At 43.3% G+C, this 23,656-nt stretch overlaps 1 protein-coding gene across 12 annotated transcripts in view; it reads right to left on the bottom strand.

Moving 5' to 3' along the window:
- The window catches only part of LATS2 (large tumor suppressor kinase 2), a 97,429-nt gene that overhangs the window by 12,646 nt on the left and 61,127 nt on the right, over positions 1–23,656 (bottom strand). The window contains exon 1 of one of the 12 annotated variants that reach the window (XM_070577858.1): positions 2,339–2,592. The exons of 10 other annotated variants lie outside the window; for them this stretch is intronic. The gene's annotated coding sequence lies outside the window, so the exon portion shown is untranslated. Of the gene's footprint in view, positions 1–2,338; positions 2,593–23,656 lie in introns of those variants that run through there. One more of the 12 variants, XM_070577853.1, reaches the window with a different exon arrangement.

The following is a 23,656-nucleotide window of genomic DNA, read 5'->3' on the forward strand; positions in this document are numbered from 1 at the left end:
GCACCACTTGGCAAGCCATGCTGTGGTGGGCGTCTCACATATAAAGTAGAGGAAGATGGGCACAGATGTTAGCTCAGGGCCAGTCTTTCCCAACAAAAAGAAGAGGATTGGCAGTGGTTAGCTCAGGGCTAATCTTCCTCAAAAAAAAAAAAAAAAAAGAAAAAAGAACCACCAGGGACTTCCATTCCCCCCTCTGCACCTGACTGCTGTGATAGTCGCCTCTCTGACTGCTGGGGTCCTGGAACATGCTGCAGACAGGTCTCAGAATGAGCACAGTTAGCTGTATGTCCTCAGCTGCCTAATGACAAGAGTTTAACACACACTAAGCCACAGACTCTTTAGTATGTGTCACGAACACACAGGAATTCTGATGGTGGACCTGAAAGAATCTTAAGTCCTGCTCCTCCTTAGAAAACTTTTGTGACTGGACTGATAAATTCTGTTTTGTAGATAAACCTAAAGCTAGGAAAGTTTAACGTGAGGAATGGTTGAAATCAGAGAAACTGGCTTTAACTCCAGGCCAACTTAAAGCTGCAATTGGGCCAGGAGACTTGACCTCCAGTGGAGGGGAGGGATGCCAGTCATTTAAGCTCACTGCATGCCTACTGTTCACAGTGCCTGTGAGGCCTACAGCAGTATGGGACTTGTGCTTAGGGCCCTGGTCCAGTGGGAGAAAGAGAAGACAGGCGCTCCAGGAGCCCTTGGAGCAATGCCTGGCACAGGACAGGCCCCTTAACACTGTCTGTGGGATGACCACAAGACAGAAACTGGTGACCAGCACGGGGAGATGCAGGTAAAGTGGACGAGGATCAGAAAAGACAGGCCCCTTCTGCCAGGGGTGGGGGCCACGAGCGACTGTTCATGGGAGAGATGGCAGCACAGCTGGCTCTTCACAGACACACAGAATTCAGGCAGAGGGAAAGTGCAGTGGAGAAAAGGCATTCTTGGGAGGTGGAGCAGCCTTGTGGGGAGAGTAAGCTGGATGGTAGGCAGCATGCGGGAGCACGAGGAGACAGCGGAGAGGGACCCACAGACTGGAGTCTGGAGCCTGACTGTCCTGGGCTTTTGCCCCTGTTTGAAGGCAGTCGTGGAAGCTTTCCAGCAGGGACATGGGTCAGTGAGATCAATGTGGGGTGGAGAGATGATCAGCAGAGCTGGAGGCACTGTCAGGTGAGAAAATAGAGCAGGCAGGAGCGGACAGGGAGACAGGGCCGTGAGGGCTGCGGCCCAAGTGCCTTAGGGCCAGCTCTGCAGAGCTGTGGGCAAACAGAAAGGATACGGAGAGGGGAAGAAGACCACAGAGCCAGCCTCCTAGAGACAAGGACGGAACAGGCAGCAGCAGCAAAAGGGGATTCTACAGAAGGGAGCACTGAGCATTTTGAAGGTCGACGGGGGGGGCAAGTAGGGAGGAGGAAATTGAAGATGCAGAAGAGAGAGGGTGATCATGGGAGATGAGAGGGGGTCTGAGGGCCAAAGGTATGGGAGAGCACTGAAAAGAAGACTTCTATAACTCAAACAGGAGAGAAGAAAAGGGCTGAGGAAGCAGGAAGACCCCAGGATGATGAGAAGGGTGCTCAGGGCTGTTCTGCAGCACCAAGACAGTGGCTGTGCCAGCAAAGAGCCACTCTGGAGAAACACAGCAGTTGTCCCCGATGCTGGGAATGAAACTATTCTCCCTGCCTTCCTAACTATGAACTTCTTAAGGCTAATTTGGAGCAGACCAGGCCCCACTGGGTTCCCGCTGTCCCCAGGACAGGGCATCATGCACCTGTGACCTTCAACAGACTCATTTTTGTGTCTATTTCCTCCTTTAGGACTGGGAGAATCTGCCGGCGCCTGAAACTACACATCACCCATGGCTGTATCCACCCACCCAACACACTGACTAGAGCAACTTAAGTGCTTAACATTCATTGGATTATATAATATTAAAATCAGATTTTCCATTCTTGGCCACATTCCAGCTGAGTGGTACACGCTAGCCATACTTGGCTGTAACCTATGCCTACATACTTAGTGACACGAGTGTGAGACACCGCAAGATAATGAGGGGTGGTGGGAGAAGGGGCAAGGAAAGGACAGCCTGACATCCAAGGCCTGAGGTGCCCCTGGAGAGCAGGCCAGGAGGGCAGAAGGCTCGCCCCGAGTGTGTGTAGGAGGCTGCATCTGGAATGCAGGGACACGAAGGGACAGCTTCTGAGGCAGACTGGGAAACAGTAATGAGAACAGAGCTGTTTTTTCAAAGCAGCACTTGGATTGACAGCAAGGGCAATGTTTACAATCTGGGAGAGCTGCTGGGAGCAGGCAGAGGTTCAGAAGGGAAACTTCAACGCCTCACCTGCAGATGGGAGGTAACATCTCAGCCCCCTACTTCACAGCCGTGTTATGTGATGAGATCATGTCTGCAAAGAACTCCAACAGCTTGGAGAAAGCCATGGTATAAGACGCATCTTATCAAGATCACCCCGGAGCTTTTGGCACCCATTTAAAAAATGTGCCAATAGGAGTCGACCCGAAACCACAAGCCCTTCCATCAGCACTAACTGTTCAATCGCTTTGTCTGGAACGTGACACCAGCTGCTGTCTCTCTCTGGGTGAAGTGCCAGACGTGTCCAGGACTTCTGTACCTGCTAAACATCAGGGCAGTGCCAACTCCAGGGCCGACCATGTCAACAGGCGGGCAGATTCGAATTCTCTGTTTACTGGGCACCTAGAACTTCCAGATTTCTATGCTTATTGTGCTCCAAATTTAGAACTTAACCAAAAAAATCAACATGAGGAGACTGCAAATAATGACTCGTGTTCACAGGGATAGTTCAGATCATAAAACCTAATCACACTCACGAGCCAACTTGTTTACCAAATAAACGTTCAAACAGTGCGCGCCAGTCAAGGCCTGCCCAGCTCGCTCAGCGCATGCGCCCTTCGTACTCTGGCTCAGACGACGCTGCTAGACGCACACGGAGCTGCGTCTGAAAAGCGGAAGCAAGTCCAGAGTCATGTCCCCGTGCCTCAGGAAGTCAGCCGCGACACGCGGCCTCCCGTCACTGGACTGTCGCGCCTGGGCGGCCACCAGGAGCACAAACTCCACACGCAGCACCTGGGGCCCGCAGGGCTGCGTGGGCGACACCCTCTGCGGCTCTAGGGGCTCCGGGCCTAAGACGCCAGGCAGCGCTCGGAGTGCCCTCGGAGGAGAGGCGCAGGGAGAGGGGAGCAGTGCCCTTGGCGCACCCCACAGGCGTCCAGGCTCTGGGCTCGGCCGGCTGAGGGGAGAGGGGGCGCCTCTACCCAGAAGGCCAGCTGCCGTTCCAGGCACAGGTCAGGGACGGTGGTGGGGCCGGGGGGTGCTTTACATCAGGTATTTCTAGGTCACCCAAGAATGCCCAAATTCTGCCCCAAAGCCTAGGCACTCTTCCTGGGCGGTATGTGCGCGCACGCTGGTATATTTACGTGCCAGGTGTTTTCAATCTCTAAGCATTTTGCACGGGTTTCTGCATGTCAGCCCTCCTTGCCCTCTTCTGCACAGACACCCACAGCCCCCCAGTGACTTCTAGACTGTCTCCTTCTCCCCCCTGCAACCCCGCTTGCACTCCTCTGTACCCTGTGCTCCTATTACCCCCTGTCCCAGGGAACTTAAAGTCTGCCTACTGGACCAGGAGCCCCGTGAGCCCAGGGCCAGGGCCTTACTAATTTTTGTTTCCCTGGTACATTCAGTAACAAATACCTTTTGAATCAAACTAAAAAGGTGTATAACATATCTGTAATACAGAAAAGCAAACAAAGGAGAAACTGAGGGAGTAAGGGGATGACCTAATGAGGCCAGCATTAAAGTGATGTGGCATGTCTGGGGCCCAGGCGGTGACAAAGCAAAAGCCCACAGCCACCCACACAAGGACCACCTCACTCACATCAAATGTGAAAACAACGCATCATCCTCCAGCTAGTCACTAGGACCTGACGGACTGTGTCAGTACCGCCCCACAGCTTTTCTTCAGTGAATACCTTCACTCAGCGCTCCATGGGAAGCCTCGCCCTCCAAGGCAGATCTCAGAGGAAGTGGGCTCAGCGAGTCCCGTGGCCAGTGGGCCACCTGTCCCTCCCTGCATTGCAGAACAGGGCTTTCACTGAGCTCAAGGAGAAACGAGTGAGGTTTCCTCACCCAGGAGCCACAGGCACTGGAGCCAGAGCCAAGAGGGGCTCACGGGGCCCAGACAAGTCAGGGCTGCCGCTAGGGCAGTGGGCATCCACAAAGGGACTCCTGAGACATCCAGACTGCAGCATCCGCCTCTGGACCTTGAGGGGTATGGAATCCCCACATCCGCCCACTTCCGTCTGTCTGACCGCCCTTCCCCTTTCCATTCCCTATTTGTTCCATCTCAACTCTCCATTTCACAAAATTGCTCATCAATTTCCAATGCACTAATTAAGAAACGAAAACTACTGATCAGTCTGTTATCAAATTCATAATGAAATTACTGGAAGAAAAAAAACAAGATGTAACTAACAACAGCTGCCAGTGTGTATCAGAGGACTGTTGGGACTAAACTCCACAGGAGGGCGGCTCGGCTACAGACGCACACCTGGGAGCCTCAGAGCCTCAGACATGGGAGAGACAGTGGTCACTAGAAATTCACAGCATGGAAGCTAGAATGGGTAAAAGTTGATGTGGTCAAAAGCTGATCATGAATCCACTCTTCACTATAAAATTTAAATGGAAAAGAATTGATTTTCATGAAAAAGTAAAAATGGAAACTACTGGAAATTACATAATTTCTAACTAAACCCAGGTTGGGAACTGACAAATAATGAGAGACCTTAAGCAAGTCATAGCACTGAAGGTTCATTCCCACGCTCTGCCCAGCTCCACCCACGAGGGCTCTGCCGCAGACCCACACAGGACAGCCATGCTTGTCAGCTGGCTCAGCTCTGAGGCACATTCTTTCCCTACTGTCTGACTATCAGGCGACAAGACCAAATGGACTCTTACCAGGCAAGGGACCCAAAGAAGGCCCTGGAAACACTGGAGGTCGCCACAGCCTCCCAAACAACCAGCAATGACGAGTGAAAGCTCACGGGCACCTGGCGCACCTGTCCTGGACAAGCTGGCAGGAGGGTGAGAGACTGAGGCACAAAGCACTGCTCATTCCAAGCACAGCACCTGACCCAGGAAGGGCAGCAGGATGGCAGAGCTGTACACGTGCCTGGACGTGGAGGCCAAGCGCCTGGCTTCCCCCTCCGCTCAGCAGCATTCTCTTCCACCTCGAGGGCGTGCTCCTCACTGACAGGGGGCTCCACGGACTAGAGGGGAGATGGCGTGCTTCAAAACAGCACCACTGAAGGGTTAGCTCTTACAGTTCACGGAAGTATCTGAAGTGTCTCTGGTAAAGAATGTAAAGATTCTATCCATAGATTTTATACAGATTCAATATTTAATATTTCTAACTTTATATTTTATTCTTCTTACCATAATTATAAAAAGAAGTGTAATGAGTTCTTGAGACACCTCCAATCTCTCCGAGTTCACCTCAGGCTGCCACACAACTACTGTTACCTTCTGTGGGTGCTGAGACGCGAACAGGAGGCAGCCCTGCCCTAAAGGAAGGACGGAGCCAAAGTTTAAGGGGCAGGACAGTCAGGTATCTGTTCTAGTGTTTAACACTAGCAAGTGATGGACAGGTGTCTGTTCAACAAGGAAGTGACCGAATGACTGAATGAGACTCTGAGCTGGGATCAAGAACAGGAGGAAGGAGCTACAAGCAGAGTGAGACAGAAGATGCTGTGGGTTCTGCTGGGTAGGTTGCCACACTCCCAGAGTGTGCTAAGATGAAGATAAAGTACAAATAAGGGATGTACCAAAACACAGCTGAAGGGAATTTAAAACAAACAGTCAAAACAACAAACAATCAAACTATTTCCCCAAGTAAGTACTCTTCTATCACCCAATTTGTACACCTGGGCCATTCTTCAGGTGAGCCTCTTCTACAGAAGTTTACAAAATCTTAAAGCTGTCCTACTCTGTGTCTAATGTATTGATTACCACTTACCCATTGTTAACAGTCTAACGCTGAGCAATAGAGGGTTAACAAGACTTCGATAACTTTATGTCACCTATCAACATGCACCAAGAGAATCTTATATAGCACTCTAGAAAGCTTCATTTATGATTGCTTAATGTCTCCTACAAAAGTTATGCTGATCCACTAGGACCATGGTCACCATGTCCACAAGCCAGCCTTCTCTTCTAGACAGTCACCTGTGCTGGAGTTGAAGCCATCATATGAGGAGTGCTAGATCTAGTACAAGAGACCTCCAGCATTCAAACTAGCTTCATTGGTGACTACTTTATGCCACCTATTGCAATGGTAATAAGACTCAACATGTGCAAACCCAAACTCCTAACTTCACTCCACCCACTTCTTCCAGTCTTCCCATCTCAGTAAACGATGACTCCATTCTATCAACCTTGGAAGCATCCTGACTTTGAGATTTCCTTCACATCCCACATCCAATCGAGAAGCATTTTTTGTCAGCTTACCTAGATTAGAGTGGTAAAAGATTCTGGATGCTTTGAAAGCAGGAACATTCACCTTAGGTAACTCTCCCAATAGATTTCTCCTCTTACATTTTATCAACAAATTGTTGATAACTTAAAACTGGTTCTAGCCACAATAAATTCTGGAAACTGTGGGATTTGCCCATATCTTCTCTGATATGAAAAGGACTGCAATGGGGTAGTTTAACAATATGGCCAATTGGGTGAGGTGTGGGCACGTAGCCGAACTGCCCTACCCCTGCCCTGACAGAATCTCGGGCTGGTCCGCACCCCAGCTACAGAGCTGAGGCCTGTCACAGCTGCGTCACCACCAAGCACCCCTTCACCCCGTCCAGCTCCAGCCCTCGGTGAGCCTCCTGCCCAGCAGCCTTGAGGAGCCACCAGCTCTCTGGCCATCACAGGTTCCTGAAAGCGCTGCCCCTCCAGCCTGCAGCTGGCATAGAGCAGGAAGCCCACCGACCAGCACAGGGAAGGACTGGCGACCAGCTTTGCTCTTCCGTGGCTCCTACAACATCCAGAAACTGCAGCTGCCCCAGCTGAGGACTAGCCAGGTGTCGCCCCACCCACCTTCGCTCTCCTGACTGGGTCGCCCTCACTGGGGTGCACAGTCTCCATCGCCCCCAGGTCCTGGGGGAAGAGCTGTGGCAGACCTAGGCATGCTCCTGCCGTCAATGATTCACAGCTGACTATTTTATGGGCATCAACACAGGACCCACAGTAATTTAAATGCAGTGAAAAGTTATTATGCAGGAAGGAAGGAATTTCCTAGCAAGATCCTCTCCCTACCCCCTTCCTTATGGTAAGGAAGCATTTTTCAAATGTAAGTAAAGCCATTATCTCAACATTTTAACATTCCAACAATGAGTTTTGGCTGAAAACTGGAAATGTAGCACTTTGCCCTCATTAGGTCTACATGGGCCTCTTGTCTGTCTGCGTCTGCTGGTCTCTTCGTCTTTCTCATATACACTATCAATTTAGGTTCAAAGTTAAATTGGAGGAAAAGAGTCTCTGGCCATCGCTGGCTGAGGAGGCTAAGCTGGCCCTGCTGACCTGGGAGAGTCACAGCTTCAGTAGCTTCTGAGTGCCTCAGACAAGCCCCATCCCCGAAATAAATGGGCACCTTCTCTGCCTGACAAGGGAAAAGAGGACAGCATGGCCAACTTTAAATTGGGCAGTATTCCTGTTCTTCACCTTGAAAAGAAATCTGATCCAAAAGACTAAATTCCTTGAAGAGAACAGAGAAGGAAAACAAAGAACCAAGGAGCACAGTAATCCTGAGGGGCGCTCACAGAGAGCTCCAGACCCGCGTGGAAAGGCGCCTGGGAGGAGAGTGAAGCTGGACGGCGCTCCTGGGGCAGCAGGAGGTACCACTCCAGAGCCCACAGGCTTTCACAGGGTTTGCTGCTGCGCTGCATTCCCTGAACAAAATGCTTCCCAGAGTTCTTTTAGGAACAGGGTGGAACACAGTGTTTCAGTGCATCCTGTCACAGTGGTCGAGCCTCACTCAGAAACACAGGCCTTGGGCAGAATGTACGTGAATCATAAGCCAGCCCAGCTGACCCAGCCACCCACCATTCTTTGCATTCTACGTGTTTCCCAAAGAGAGTGAAAAGAGTTCTGCATGGGTTCTTAAACGCTTCTTTTTGTGTGTGTGCTCTAATGATGGCTGGAAAAATAAGGTGAAGAAAAAAACGGAAGGAACTTTTGATTTTTAGATGTGTGTGCATGAAAAAGAAATGAATCACCACTTCACATTAGTGCAACTAATAGAAACTTCAACCCCTGGTGGTGGCCTCTTAAAGGCTTGCTGGATGAAGCCACAGCACCTATACCTTAAAGTATTTATATAGCAAGTGACAGTGGGTAGGGGAACAGGTTAGCACTTTTGAGGGCAAAAAAAATTTTTAAGTAACTTGTCAGTAGAGAATGAAAAAGAAATTTGGCATAAAATTAAACAAACATGAAAAATTTTCAACCTTGCTAATGACCAAAGCAACACTAATAAAACAGCATTTTATAACTACTGTTAGCACCAAGTATACATTTATAAAATAAGTAATTATAAGTCATATTTTTGATCATCATATTTTTGGTGGCAATATAAACTATAAAACTCCTTTGAGGTAAATATTTGTTAGGTATCAAATACTTTCTATGACCACAATTCGTTTACTCCATAAATATTTACTGAGCATCTACTACTGTTCTTGACACTGAATATGCAGCAGTGAACAAAACCTGCAACTGTCAGTAGTGTAAACCACATGAAAAAATGCGCATGTACAAAGTTTTATGGCTCTTAGTATCGTAACTACATACAAATTAATTATGTCTATGAACAAGGGCTTGATGAGAACATGAGAAAAAAACTGTCGTTTGTTTTATGTTGAAATATACAATGATTTCCTCTCTAAAGAGGGTAAGGCAATAAGAACACTTAGGCAGTAATGGTGGTTCTCTGATAGGTTTGGAAGACGGTGGCATAGGAGGATCCTGAGCTCACCTCCTCCCACAGATACAACAAACCTACAACTACCTGTGTAACAACATCCTCTGAGAGAGATCTGGAAGCTGCATAAAAAGACCCTCCACAGCAAGGGACAACACAGACAGGAGTGGAAGAGGCAGAGATGCAGCCCTGCTGAGGAAAAAGCCATGCCCCAGCCACAGTGCTTCCCGGTCAGGGGTGATCTCAACGATACGGAACTTTTCCCGGAGAAGCAGGGAATTTGAGCTCCACATAAGGCACCTCAGCCCTTAGATCGAACACAAGAGACAAGATCCCATAATACCTGGCTTTGAAAACCAACGGGGTGTAGCCCAGGGAAACTACAGAACTTCAGGGAAAGGAAACCCTGCTCTTAAACGGCCCATGCACAGACTCACTCGAAAAGGAAACCAGCACAAACACACCAGATAGAGAAAGGCATAGTCCATTAGTAAAAGAGATTCACCTACTAAACTTGAAGTGCATCACAGAGAGGCATGAGGTGGTTGGGCCTACCCCCAGGGACCGAGACCCTGGCGGCAGCCATTATTGTGACCTAGATCAGACGTGCTGACACAGATGGTGGAAGGCACCATTTGAATCCTTCCTCTAGCCTGTTGGTGTGGGGCCTGCCCCATCCACCAGAGCACCCAAGGCAACTGAGCCCAGCCAGGGCAGGCAGCCCACCCTAGGGACTGGCCTCACCACCAGCAAGCCCGCAGCAGACTTGTACCATTTGGCCTCACAAACAGTCACACAGGGATCTGCCTTGCCTACCAACACCTGAACGGGTTGTGCACTGTGGTGCCTGAGGCCTACTCTACCCCTCAGTGCTCCTCAGGCAGCTGTATACTGCAGGACTGCGCATAGCCAGTTTTTGCCAGACGCCTACCCCCCAAAAGTGAGCTAGCTTCATCTGAAGCCTGCTCCACCCACTAACGCATCTGAGGCAACTGAGTGCTGCAGGGCTGTGCAGCCAGCCACACTGGGGGCCTGGCCTGCAGCAGTTCTGTGCCCCTGGACCCAGCAACCAGCCACACTGGGGGCCTGGCCTGCAGTAGTTCTGTGCCCCTGGGACTAATAACCAGTCACACTGGGGGCTGACTTGCTTACCAGCAAAACTGCAGTAGCTGTGTTCTAGTAGACTTCGTAGCCAGCTATGGTGGGGGCTTGCCCTGCCCAATAACGTGCCCATAGCAGCTGCATGCAGCTGGGCCTAATGACCAGCCAGCCTGAGGGCCAGCCCAGCTTACGTGCATACCCACAGCAATAGCAACCCCACCACAACAGAAGGACACACACAGCCCACATAGGGGACACCCTTGGAGCACTGGGCATGGGTGATGAGAAGGGAGCATGCTCCGGGGCCCCATAAGGCATCTCCTACATAAAAGCCACATTTCCAAAGTCAGGAGATGTACTTGATATACCTAATACATAGAAATAAACACAGAGAAGTAGGCAAAATGAGGAGACAAAGGAATATGTTCTAAATAAAAGAAAAGGACAAATCCTCAGAGAAAGAACTGAATGAAAGAGAGAGAAACAATCTACCTGATAAAGAATACAAACTAATAGTCATAAGGATGCTCACTGATATTGGGAGAACAATGGGTGAAGACAGTGAGAACTTCAACAAAGAATTGGAAACTATAAAAAAGAACCAATCAAAGCAGAAGAATGCAATGATGGAAATGAAAAATTCACTAGAGGGAATCAACAGCAGAGCAGATGACACAGAAGGACAGATCAGTGATCTGGATGAAAGAGCAGAGGAAATCACCCAAAATGAACAGAAAAAAGAATTAAAAAGAATGAGGACAGTCTAAGGGATCTCTGGGACAACATCAAGCATACCAACATCTGCATTATATAACATCTGCAGAAGGAGAAGAGAGAGACAAAGGGGCAGACAACTTATCTGAAGAAATAATAGCTGAAAACTTCTGTAACCTGGGGAAGGAAACAGACATCCAGGTACAGGAGGCACAGAGAGCATCAAACAAGATGAACCCAAAGAGGCCCACACCAAGACATATTACAATTAAAGTGTCAAAAATTAAAGATAAAGAGAGAATCCGAAAAACTGCAAGAGAAAAGCAACAAGTTACATACTAAGGAAACCCCATGAGGCTATCAACTGACTTCTCAGCAGAAACCATAGAGGCTAGAAGGGAGCGGTACAATATGTTCAAAGTGCTGAAAGAAAAACACCTGCAAACAAGAATACTCTACCCAGCAAGGTTATCGTTCAGAATGGAAGGAGAGAGAAAGAGTTTCCCAGAGAAGCAAAAACGAAAGGAGTTTATCAACCAAGAAAGCAATCTTACAAGAAATGCTAAAGGGACTTAAGTGAAAGAGAAAAGGCCACGAATAGGAATAAGAAAATTATCAAAGAAAAAAATATCACTGGTAAAGGCAAATATACAATAAAGGTAGTGAATCGACCACCTATGGAGCTAATAAGAAGGTCGAAAGACAAAAGTACTAAAATCATCTATATCTATGATAAGAGGTTAAGGGATACACAAAAATAGAAGAGGTAAAAGTTGGTATCAAAAACATAAAATGTGTGTTGGGGGTATAAAAGCGTAGGGCTTTTAGTAAAAGGTCAAACTTAAGAAACCATCAACTTAATATAGATTGCTATTTACATAGGTTATTATTTATGAACCATGTGGTAACCACAAACCAAAAACCCATAATAAATACACACACAAAAAAGAGAAAGGAACTCAAACGTAACACTAAAGAATGTCATCAAATCACAAGGAAAGAGAGCAAGAGAAGAAGAGAGAAGAACTACAAAACCATACAGAAAAAAAGTAAGAAAATGGCAATAAGTACATACTTATCAATAGTTACTTTAAATGAAAATGGACTAAATGCTCTCATTGAAAGACATAGGGTGGCTGATTGGATAAAAAAAAAAAAGATCCATATATATGCTGCATATAAGAGACACTTCAGACTGAAAGACACAAAGTGAAGGGATGGGAAAAGATACTCCATGCAAATAGCAATGAAAAGAAAGTTGGGGTAGCAATACTTATATAGACAAACTAGACTTTAAAACAAAAACTGGAGATCTCATCAAGATGGCGGCATAAGCAGACTGAACTCATCTCCTCCCATGAACACAACCAGCTTACAACTATTTTTGGAAAAATTACCCTGGATAGAAAACTGAAAACTGGATGAAAAGAACCCCTACAACAAGGGGCAGTCCTGACTAAGGCGGAAGAGGCAGAAATTCCTGCTGGAGAGGAAAAAAAGCCATCTTTGGGAGCAGCAGAGCTTCTCAGCTGGCCAGGCGCGAGCCACCCTAAGGTACGCAGCCCTCGCTGGAGGAGTGAGGTCCAGAGCAAGGCTGATACTGCTATAAGCATCCTTCAGACTCAGCCCAACTGAGACGGGGGTCTTACTGTCTGGCTTTGCTGGCTATTAACTGCAGCGAGGATACCCCCAGAAAAGCTATCGCCAAAAGCCGAAAAGACCCAGGTCTAAAAGGGCCCACGCACAAACTCACTTATTGCAGCAACCTAAAATCACCAGAGAGAAGGCTGACAGTCCTCTGGTGAAACGAGACTCACCTGGTGGGCTCTGGGGGCATCTTGGTGAGAGAAGCAACCTCTCCTGAGACTGAGACATTAGTGGGGGCCATTCTGAACTGGTCCAGGCAAGCTGATACAGACCCTGGTAGGTGCCATTGAGGTCCATCCCTTGGCCTGTTAGCCAAGGGGTCTGCCACGCCCACTAGAGCTCAGATTTAATCCAGTCCAGCCAGGGCAGGCAACCCACCCTAGGGACCAGCCCCACCTAACAGCAAGCCCTCAGGCTACTTTTCAGCTTGCATTGACGGGGTGCCTTGATCCTCTACAGGCAGGCAAGGGTGTCTGCCTCTATGGGGCAGGGCCTGTGTGAGGACCAGGTGAACTGTGGGGGGCACTGGTGGAGAGGTGGGGGCCTCTGCAGTGTGGCATTGGGGTACACTCCAGGGGTTGAGAAGTTTGCAGAGACCAGGACTGTGTTGACAGTGTGTGTGGTCCTGTGGGGGTTGAGGTTTATCAGAGACCTGTGCTTCACAAATAGCCATAAAAAGGATCAGCCCCACCTTCCAAAGCCTGAAACAATTGAGTGCTCCCTAGGACCAGCCCCACTCAGCTGCACTCCTAAGAGAACTGACAACAGCCCTGTAGGCCTGAGGCCTATAGCAACAGTAAGCCCCTGAGCCTAGCAACTAGCTACACTGGGTACCAACAAAATTAAGAGGAAAACTGCAATAGGAGTGTGCTGATAGACTTTGCAGCCAACAGTGCTGAGGTTCCCCAAACTGGATTTACAAACAGCTGGCCAGGGAAGGAAAGACTAGACTCCCTGGGTTCCTGCAGTGGGAGCAACCTGCCACAACAGAAGGACACATGCAGCCCACAAAGGGGTCACTCCTGGATCTTCTGGACTAGTGACAAGAGGGAAGCACACTGCTGGGCCTCTAAAGGCATCTCATACATAAGGCCACTTCTCCAAGATCAGGAGATATAGCCAACTCACCTAATACATAGAAATAAGCACAGAGAAAGAGGCATAATGAGGAGACAAAGGAATACTTTCCAAGCAAGGGAACAAGACAAAACCCCAGAAAAAGGACTAAATGAAACAGAAACAAGTGACCTACTCAACAAAGAGTTCAAACAAAATATCATGAGGATGCTCACAGATATTGGGAGATGACTGGATGAACACAGTGAGCACATCAGCAAAGAACTGGAAGATATTAAAAAGAATCAGAAATGAAGAATACAACACTGGAAATGAGAAATTCACTAGAGGGACTCAATAGCAGAGCAGAGGATGCAGAAGAACAGATCAGCGAGCTAGATGAAAGACTAGAGGAAATCACTCAAGCAGAACAGAAAAAAAGCATTAGACAGAATGAGAACAGTCTAAGGGAACTCTGGCACAATATCAAGTGTGCTAACATTCGGATTATAGGTATCCCAGAAGGAGAAGAGAGAGACAAAGGGGCAGAAAATTTATTTGAAGAAATAATAGATGAAAATTTTCATAATCTGAGGAAGGAAACAGACATCCAAATTCAGGAAGCACAGAGAGCTCCAAACAAGATAAGCCCAAAGAGGCCCACACCAAGACATAATTAAGATGTCCAAAATTAAAGATAAAGAGAGAATCCTAAAAGCAGCAAGAGAAAGGCCACAAGTGACGTATAAAGGGAAGCCCATCAGGCTATCAGCGGACTTCTCAGACGAGACCCTACAGGCAAGAAGAGAGTGGCACGACATATTTAAAGTGCTAAAAGGAAAAAACCTACAGCCAAGAGTACTCTATCCATCAAGGTTGTCATTCAGATAGGAAGGAGAGATAAAGAGCTTCCCAGACAAGCAAAAATTAAAGGAGTTTATTACCAAGAAACCAGTTCTACCAGAAATGTTGAAGGACTTCTTTAAGTGGGAAAGCAAGGACCACAAATACAGATTAAAAAAAAAATTATTATCAAAAAAAAACACCACCAAAAAAACTCCAGGCAATAAAATCACTTGTAAAGGTAAAAATGTAGTAAAGCTTGCAGATTAACTACCTGTGAATATGACATGAAGGTTAAAAGACAAATGTACTAAAATCACCTATTTCAATGATAAGAGGGTAATGGATGGACACACACTAAACAGGAGACGATATATGATTTGAAAAACATAAAATGTGGGAGGGGAGGGGTGAAAAAGTAGAGCTTTTAGAAATAGGTCAAGCTAAAGAGTCTATCAACTTGATATAGACTGTTATATACATAGAATATTAAATATGATCCTCACGGTAATCACAAATCAGAAACATATAATAAGTGAGCAAAAAAGTCAGACAAAAGAAATCAAACATATTACTAAAGATAGCCAACAAACCACAAGGGAAGAGAGCAAGAGAAAAAAGACAGGAACAGAGAAGAACTACTAAAACACTCAGGAAAAAAACCTAACAAAATGGCAATAAATACATATTTATCAATAGCTACTTTAAAAGTCAATGGACTAAATGCTCCAATCAAATGCCACAGGGTGGCTGATTCGATAAAAAAACAAGACCCGTGTGTATGCTACATACAAGAGACACACTTGAGACCTAAAGACACTCACAAACTGAAAGTGAAAGGATGGAAAAAGATATTCCATGCAAATGGCAAAGAAAAGAAAGCGGGGATAGCAATACTTATATCAGACAAAATAGACTTTCAACCAAAAACTCTAACAAAAGACAAAGAAGGAAACTACATAATGATAAAAGGAACAATCCAAGAAGAAAATATAACACTTGTAAATATCTGTGCACCCAACATAGGAGCACCTAAATGTATAAAGCAATTATTAACAGACAAAAAAGGAGAAATAGACAGTAACACAATAATAGTAGGCGACTTTAACACTCCACTTACACCAATGGATAGATCATCCAAACAGAAGATCAATAAGGAAACACTGGCCTTAAAGGACACATTAGACCAGATGGACTTAGTAGATATATACAGAACATTCCTTCCAAAAAAACCACAGAATACACATTCTTTTCAAATGCACATGGAACATTCTCCAGGATTGATCACATATTAGGACACAAAACAAGTCTCAATAAATTTAAGAAGGTTGAAATAATACCACGCATCTTTTCTGACCCCAAAGGTATGAACTAGAAATCAACTACAGGAAGAAAACCAGAAAAGCCACAAAAATGTGGTGATTAAACAAAATGCTACTGAACAACGACTGGGTCAATGAAGAAATCAAAGGAGAAATCAAAAAATTCCTGGAGACAAATGAAAATGAAAATACAACATGCCAAAATCTGTGGAATGCAGCAAAAGCAGTTCTAAGGGAAGTTTATAGCAATTCAGGCCTACCTCAACAAAGAAGAAAAGTCCCAAATAGAGAATCTAACACCGCATCTAAAGGTACTGGAAAAAGAACAACAAACAAAGCCCAAAATCAGCAGAAGGAAGGAAATAATAAAAATCAGAGCAGAAATAAATGAAATAGAGACTAAAAGAAAAAATTAATGAAACCAAGAGCTGGTTCTTTGAAAAGATAAACAAAATTGAGAAACCCTTAACTAGATTCACCAAGAAAAAAAGAGAGAAGGCTCAAATAAATAAAATCAGAACTGAAAGAGGAGATATTACAACAGACACATCAGAAATACAAAAGATAATAAGAGAATACTATGAAAAGCTATACGCCAACAAATTGGATAATCTAGAAGAAATGGATAAATTCTTAGAAACATACAACCTTCCAAAACTGGACCAAGAACAAGTAGAAAATTTGAATAGACCAATCACCATAAGGAGATCGAAACAGCAATCAAAAACCTCCCAAAAAATAAAAGTCCAGGACCAGATGGCTTCCCTGGTGAATTCTACCAAACATTCAAAGAAGACTTAATACCTATCCTTCTCAAACTCTTCCAAAAAATTGAAGAGGAGGGGAGGCTTCCTAACTCATTCTATGAGGCCAACATTATCCTGATACCAAAACCAGACAAGGACAACACAAAAAAAGAAAATTACAGGCCAATATCACTGATGAACATCGATGCAGAAATCCTCAACAAAATACTAGCAAATTGCACACAACAATACATTAAAAAGATCATACAACATGATCAAGTGGGTTTCATTCCAGGGATGCAGGGATGGTTCAACATCTGCAAATGTATCAACATGATACACCACATTAACAAAATGAAGAATAAAAATCACAGGATCATCTCAATAGATGCAGAGAAAGCATTTGACAAGATACAGCACCCATTTAAGACAAAAACTCTAAATAAAATGGGTATAGAAGGAAAATACCTCAACATAATAAAGGCCATATATGACAAACCCACAGCAAATATCATTCTCAATGGAGAGAAACTAAAAGCGATCCCTTTAAGAACAGGAACCAGACAAGGATGCCCACTGTCACTACTCTTATTTAACATAGTATTGGAAGGCCTAGCCAGAGCAATCAGGTAAGAAAAAGAAATAAAAGGGATCCACATTGGAAAAGAAGAAGTGAAACTGTCACTCTTTGCAGACGACATGATTTTATATCTGGAACCCTAAAGAATCCACTAAAAAACTTTTAGAAACAATAAAGGAATACAGTCAAGTCACAGGATACAAAATCAATGTACAAAACTCAGTTGTGTTTCTATACACTAACAACGAAGTAGCAGAAAGAGAAATTAAGAATACAATCCCATTTAAAATTGCAATAAGAAGAATAAAATACCTAGGAATAAACTTAACCAAAGAGGTGAAAGATCTGTACACTGAAAACTATAAAACATTGTTGAAAGAAATCGAAGAAGACACAAAGAAATGGAAAGATATTCTGTGCTCTTGGATTGGAAGAATTAACATTGTTAAAATGTCCATACTTCCTAAAACAATCTACAGATTCAACGCAATCCCTATCAAAGTTCCAACAACATTTTTCACAGAAATAGAACAAAGAATCCTAAAATTTATATGGAACAACAAAAGACCCCAAATAGCCAAAGGATCCCTGAGGAAAAAGAACAAAGCTGGAGGTATCACATTCCCAGATCTCAAAATATACTACAAAGCCACAGTAACCAAAACAGCATGGTGCTGGCACAAAAACAGACATGCAGATCAATGGAACAGAATCGAGAGCCCAGAAATAAACCCACACATTTATGGACAGCTAATATTCAACAAGGGAGCCAAGAGCATATGATGGAGAAAGGAGAGTCTCTTCAATTAATGGTGTTGGGGAAACTGGACAGCCACATGCAAAAGAATGAAAGTAGACCATTCCTTTACACCACGCATAAAAATCAACTCAAAATGGATTAAAGACTTGGGTGTATGACCCAAAACCATGAAACTTCTAGAAGAAAACACAGGCAGTACCCTCTTTGACATTGGTCTTAGCAGCATATTCTCAAGTACCATGTCTGACTGGGCAAGGGAAACAAAAGAAAAAATGAACAAATGGGACTACATCAAACTAAAAAGCTTCTGCACAGCAAAGGAAACCATCGACAAAACGAAAAGACAACCTAACAATTGGGAGAAGATATTTGTAAACCATACATCAGATAAGGGGTTAATATCCAAAATATACAAAGAACTCACACAGCTCAACGACAAAAAAACCAACAACCCAATTAAAAAATGGGCAAAAGATCTGAACAGAGATTTCTCCCAAGAAGATATACGGTTGGCCAACAGGCATATGAAAAGATGCTCAACATCATTAGCTATCAGGGAAATGCAAATCAAAACTACAATGACTCCAGTCAGAATGGCTATAATTAACAAGACAGGAAACAACAAATGTTGGGGAGGATGTGGAGGGATGGGAACCCTTGTACACTGCTAGTGCAAGTGCAAACTGGTGCAGCCACTATGGAAAGCAAGATAGCATATCTGAGGATATGGAGTATCCTCAGAAAATTAAGAATAGATCTACCATATGATCCAGCTATCCCACTGCTGGGTATTTATCCAAAGAACTTGATAATGCAAAGGTATAAAGATGCCTGCACCCCTATGTTCATTGCAGCATTATTCACAATAGCCAAGACTTGGAAGCAACCTAGGTGCCCATCAAGGGACAAATGAATAAAGAAGATGTGGTATTTATACACAATGGAATACTACTCAGCCATAAGAAATGATGAAATCTGGCCATTTGTGACAACATGGATGGACCTTGAGGGTATTATGCTGAGTGAAATAAGTCAGAGGGTGAAAGTCAAATACCATATGATCTCACTCATAAGTAGAAGATAAAAACAATGACAAACAAACACATAGCAACAGAGAATGGATTGGTGGTTACCATGGGGGGAAGGGGGGTAGGGCAAAAGGGGTGATTAGGCTCACATGTGAGGGGACTATATGGACTATAATTAGTTTTTGGGTGGTGAACATGATGTAATCTACACAGAATTCAAAATATATTATGATGTACATCCGAAAGCTATCTTATAATCCAATGTTACTGAAATTAAAAAATAAAAATAAAAAATTCCAAAAAAAAACTGTAACAAGAGACAAAGGCATTACATAATGATAAAGAGAACAATCCAACAAGACAATATAACACCTGTAAATATCTACGAGGACAATACAGGAGCATCTAAACACACAAAGCAAATATTAACACACATTAAAGGAGAAATTGACAGTAACACAATCATAGTAGGGGACTTTAACACTCCACTTACACCAATGGATAGACAGACCATCCAGACAGAAGATCAATAAGGGAACATTGGCCTTAAATGACACATTAGACCAGATGGATGACCAGATATACATAGAACATTACATCTCAGAACTGCAGAATACACATTCTCTTTGAATGCACATGGAACATTCTCCATGATAGATCACACATTGGGCCACAAAACAAGTCTCAATAAATTTAAGAAGACTGAAATAATAGTGAGCATCTTTTCTGACCACAACCATATGAAACTAGAAGTCAACTACAAAAAGAAAACTGGAAAAGTCACAAATACGTGGAGATTAAACAAAATGCTACTGAACAACTACTGAGTCAATGAAGAAATCAAAAAATACCTGGCGACAAATGAAAATGAAAATGAAAATATGACATATCAAAATCTATGGGATACAGCAAAAGCAGTACTAACCAGGAAGTTTATAGAAATATAGGCCTGACTCAACAAACAAGAAAAATCTCAAATAAGCAATATAACTTTATACCTAAAGGAAGTAGAGAAAGAACAACTAAAACCCAAAATCAGTAGAAGGAAATAAACAATAAAAATCAGAGAGAAAATAAATGAAATAGGGACTAAGAAAAAAACAGAAAAGATAAGTGAAACTAAGAGCTGGTTCTTTGAAAAGATAAACAAAATTGACAAACTTTTAGCTAGACTTGCCAAGAAAAAAAGAGAGAAGACTCATAAACAAAATCACAAATGAAAGAGGAGAAATTACAACAAATAGCACAGAAATACAAAGGATTATAAGAGAATGCTATGAAAAGCTGTATGCCAACAAATGGAAGAAATCGACAAAGTCTTAGAACCATACAACCTTCCAAGACTGAATCAAGAAAAAACAGAGATTTAAACTGACCAATCACCAGTAAGGAGATTGAAACAGTAAGCAAAAACCTCCCGAAAAACAAAAGTCCAGGACCAGACAGCTTCCCATGAATTCTATCAAACATTCCAAGAAGATTAAATACTCATCCTTCCCAAATTCTTCTCAAAAACTGAACAGGAGGGGAGGCTTCCTAACTCATTCTATGAAGCCAACATTACCCTAATACTAAAATCAGACAAGGGAAACACAAAAAGAAAATTAAAGGCCAATATTACTGATGAACATAGAGGCAAAAATCTTCAACAAAATATTAGCAAATCAAATATAACAATATATTAAAAGGATCATATACCATGATCAAATGGGATTTATTACAGAGATGCAAGGATGGTTCAACATTCACAGATCAATCAACATGATACACCACATTAACAAAATGAAGAATAAAAAATTACATGATCATCTCAATAGATACAGAGAAAGCATTTGACAAGACACAGCATCCATTTATGATTAAAACTTTGAATAAATTGGGTAGAGAAGGAATGCATCTCAACATACTAAAGACTATATATATGACAAACCCACAGCTAACATCATACTCAATGGAGAAAAACTGAAAGTTATCCCTCTAAGAATGGGCACAAGACAAGGAAACACACTTTTGCCACTCTTATTTAACATACTGCAAGTCCTAGCCAGTGCAATAAGACAAGAAAAAGAAATAAAAGGAATCCAAATTGGAAAGGAAAAAGTAAAACTGTCACTATTTGCAGATGACATAATTTTATATATAGAAAACCCTAAAGAACCCACGAAAAAAGTATTAGAAATAATAAATGAATACAGTACAGTTGCAGGGTACAAAATCAACATACAAAAATCAGTTGCATTTCTATACACTAACAACCAAATAGCAGAAAGAGAAATCAAGAATACAATCCTGTTTACAATCACAACAAAAAGAATAAAATACCTAGGAATAAATATAATCAAGGAGGTGAAAGACCAGTACAAGGAAAACTATAAAACACTGTTGAAAGAAACTTAAGAAGACACAAAGAAATGGAAAGTATTCCATACTCATGGATTGGAAGAATTATTTATTTATTTATCTATTTATCTATCTATTTATTTATTTTTGCTGAAGAAGAGTCACCCTGAGCTAACATCTGTGCCAGTCTTCCTCTATGTGGTATGTGGGTCACTGCCACAGCATGTCTGCTGACAAGTGGTGTAGGTCTGTGCCCAGGAACTGGACCCAGGCTGCCGAAGTGTAGTGCACCAAACTTAACCACTGGGCCATGGGGCCAGCCCCAGAAGAATTAACTTAGTAAAAATGTCCATACTTTCTAAAGCAATCCATAGATTCAATGCAATCCCTATGAAAGTCCCAATGAAATTCTTCACAAAGATCCTTTAGAAATATGCAACAACAAAAGACCCCGAATAGCCAAAGCAACCCCAAGAAAAAAGAACAAAGCTGCAGATTTCACACTTCTTGACTTCAAAATATACTACAAAGGCATAGTAACCAAAACAGCGTGGTACTGGCACAAAAACAGACACACAGAACAATGGAACAGAATTGAGAGCGCAGAAATAAACCCACACTTTTATGGACAGCTAATTTTTGACAAGGGAGCCAAGAACATACAGTGGAGAAAGGAAAGTCTCTTAAATAAATGGTGTTGGGAAAACTTGACAGCCACAAGCGAAAGAATGAAAGTAGATCATTATCTTGCACCATACACAAAAATCAACTCAAAATGGATTAAAGACTTGAATGTAAGACCTGAAACCAAGAAAATCCTAGAAAACATAGGCAGAATGCTCTTGACATCAGCCTTAGCAGTACCTCTTTGAATATCATGTCTCCTCAGGAAAGGGAACAAAAGAAAAAATAAACAAACGGAACTCCATCAAACTAAAAAGCCTCTGCATGGCAAAGGAAACCATCAATAAAACGAAAAGACAACCTAATAATTGGGAGAAGATATTTGCAAATTATATTATCTGATAAAGGGTCAATCTCCAAAATATATAAAGAACTCATACAACTCAACAACAATAAAACATCAGCCCAATCAAAAACTGGGCAGAGGATATGAACAGACATTGTTCCAAAGAAGATACACAGACGGCCAACAGGCACATGAAAAGATGTTCGACATCGCTAATTAGAGAAACACAAATTAAAACCACAATGAGATATCACCTCACGCCCACCAGAACAGCGATTACTAAAAAAGACAAGAAATAACAAGTGTTGGACAGGATGTGGAGGATTCCCACTGCTGGTGGGAATGTAAACTGGTGCAGCCACTATGGAAAACAGTTTGGAAATTTCTCAAAAAGTTAAAAATAGAACTACCATATGATCTAGCTATTCTACTTTTGGGTATTTATGCAAAGAACACAAAAAAAACACTAACTTGAGAAGATATATGCACCCCTATGTTCACCGCAGCTTTATTCACAATAGCCAAGATGCAGAATCAACCCAAGTGCCCATCAACTGATGAATGGATAAAGATATGGTATATATATATATATAGACAATGGAATGCTACTCAGCCATAAAAAAAGATGAAATCTTGCCATTTGCAACAACATGGATGGAACTATGTGAAATAAGTCAGAGGGAAAAAGTCAAAAAAGTCAAAAAAAGATGAAACCTTGCCATTTGCAATAACATGGATGGACCTAAGCGAAATAAGTCAGAGGGACAAAGTCAAATACCATATGATCTCAGTCATAAGTGGAAGATTAAAAACAACAACAAACAAACATATAGAGACAGAGAACAGATTGGTGGTTACCAGAGGGGAAGGGGGAGGGGCAAGTGTAAAAGGGGTGAAGGGACACGTGTACGGTGACAGATGGCAACTAGAGTTTTGGTGGTGAACATGACAGTCTACACAGAAGCTGAAATACAATGATGTACACCTGAAATTTATATAATGTTATAAATCAATATGACCTCAGTAAAAAAATTAATTAAAAAAAGAATACTTACGCATATGTCAAATTCTGTTATAATAAAACTGCCTATATTATCTAGCTGTGGAATTGTGAGCAGACGACAAAAATTCTCCAGATCACAGTTGAGTCCAATGAGAGGGCAAGGTTTCACAAGGTAATAACCCCAATGTTCCTGTCAACTCTAAAATTCCATGATTCTGTGGGATGTTTGCTAAAATTTTAAAGATTTTACTTTTGCTACTATGGAAATAGGTCAACAGGAGTATGAAAAATGCCATCGAAACTTAATATACCAAAATTCAGTTCACACACACACACATGCAGCTTCAGGGGCCCTAAATCCTATATTTCTATTCACGTATCCAAAAGCGAGTGGCACCAATGACTCCATCCCTGTGTGCACGGGCTGCAGCTCCTATCGGGGGGTGGCGTCTGTCTCCCCAGCCCTTTAATCTCGGCTGGACTGGGACTTGCTCCAGTCCATGGGATGACGCAGAAGTGACGCTCCGCCAGCTCTGAGCCTAGC

Source organism: Equus przewalskii, chromosome 16 (assembly GCF_037783145.1).
Source record: "Equus przewalskii isolate Varuska chromosome 16, EquPr2, whole genome shotgun sequence".
NCBI lineage: Eukaryota > Metazoa > Chordata > Mammalia > Perissodactyla > Equidae > Equus > Equus przewalskii.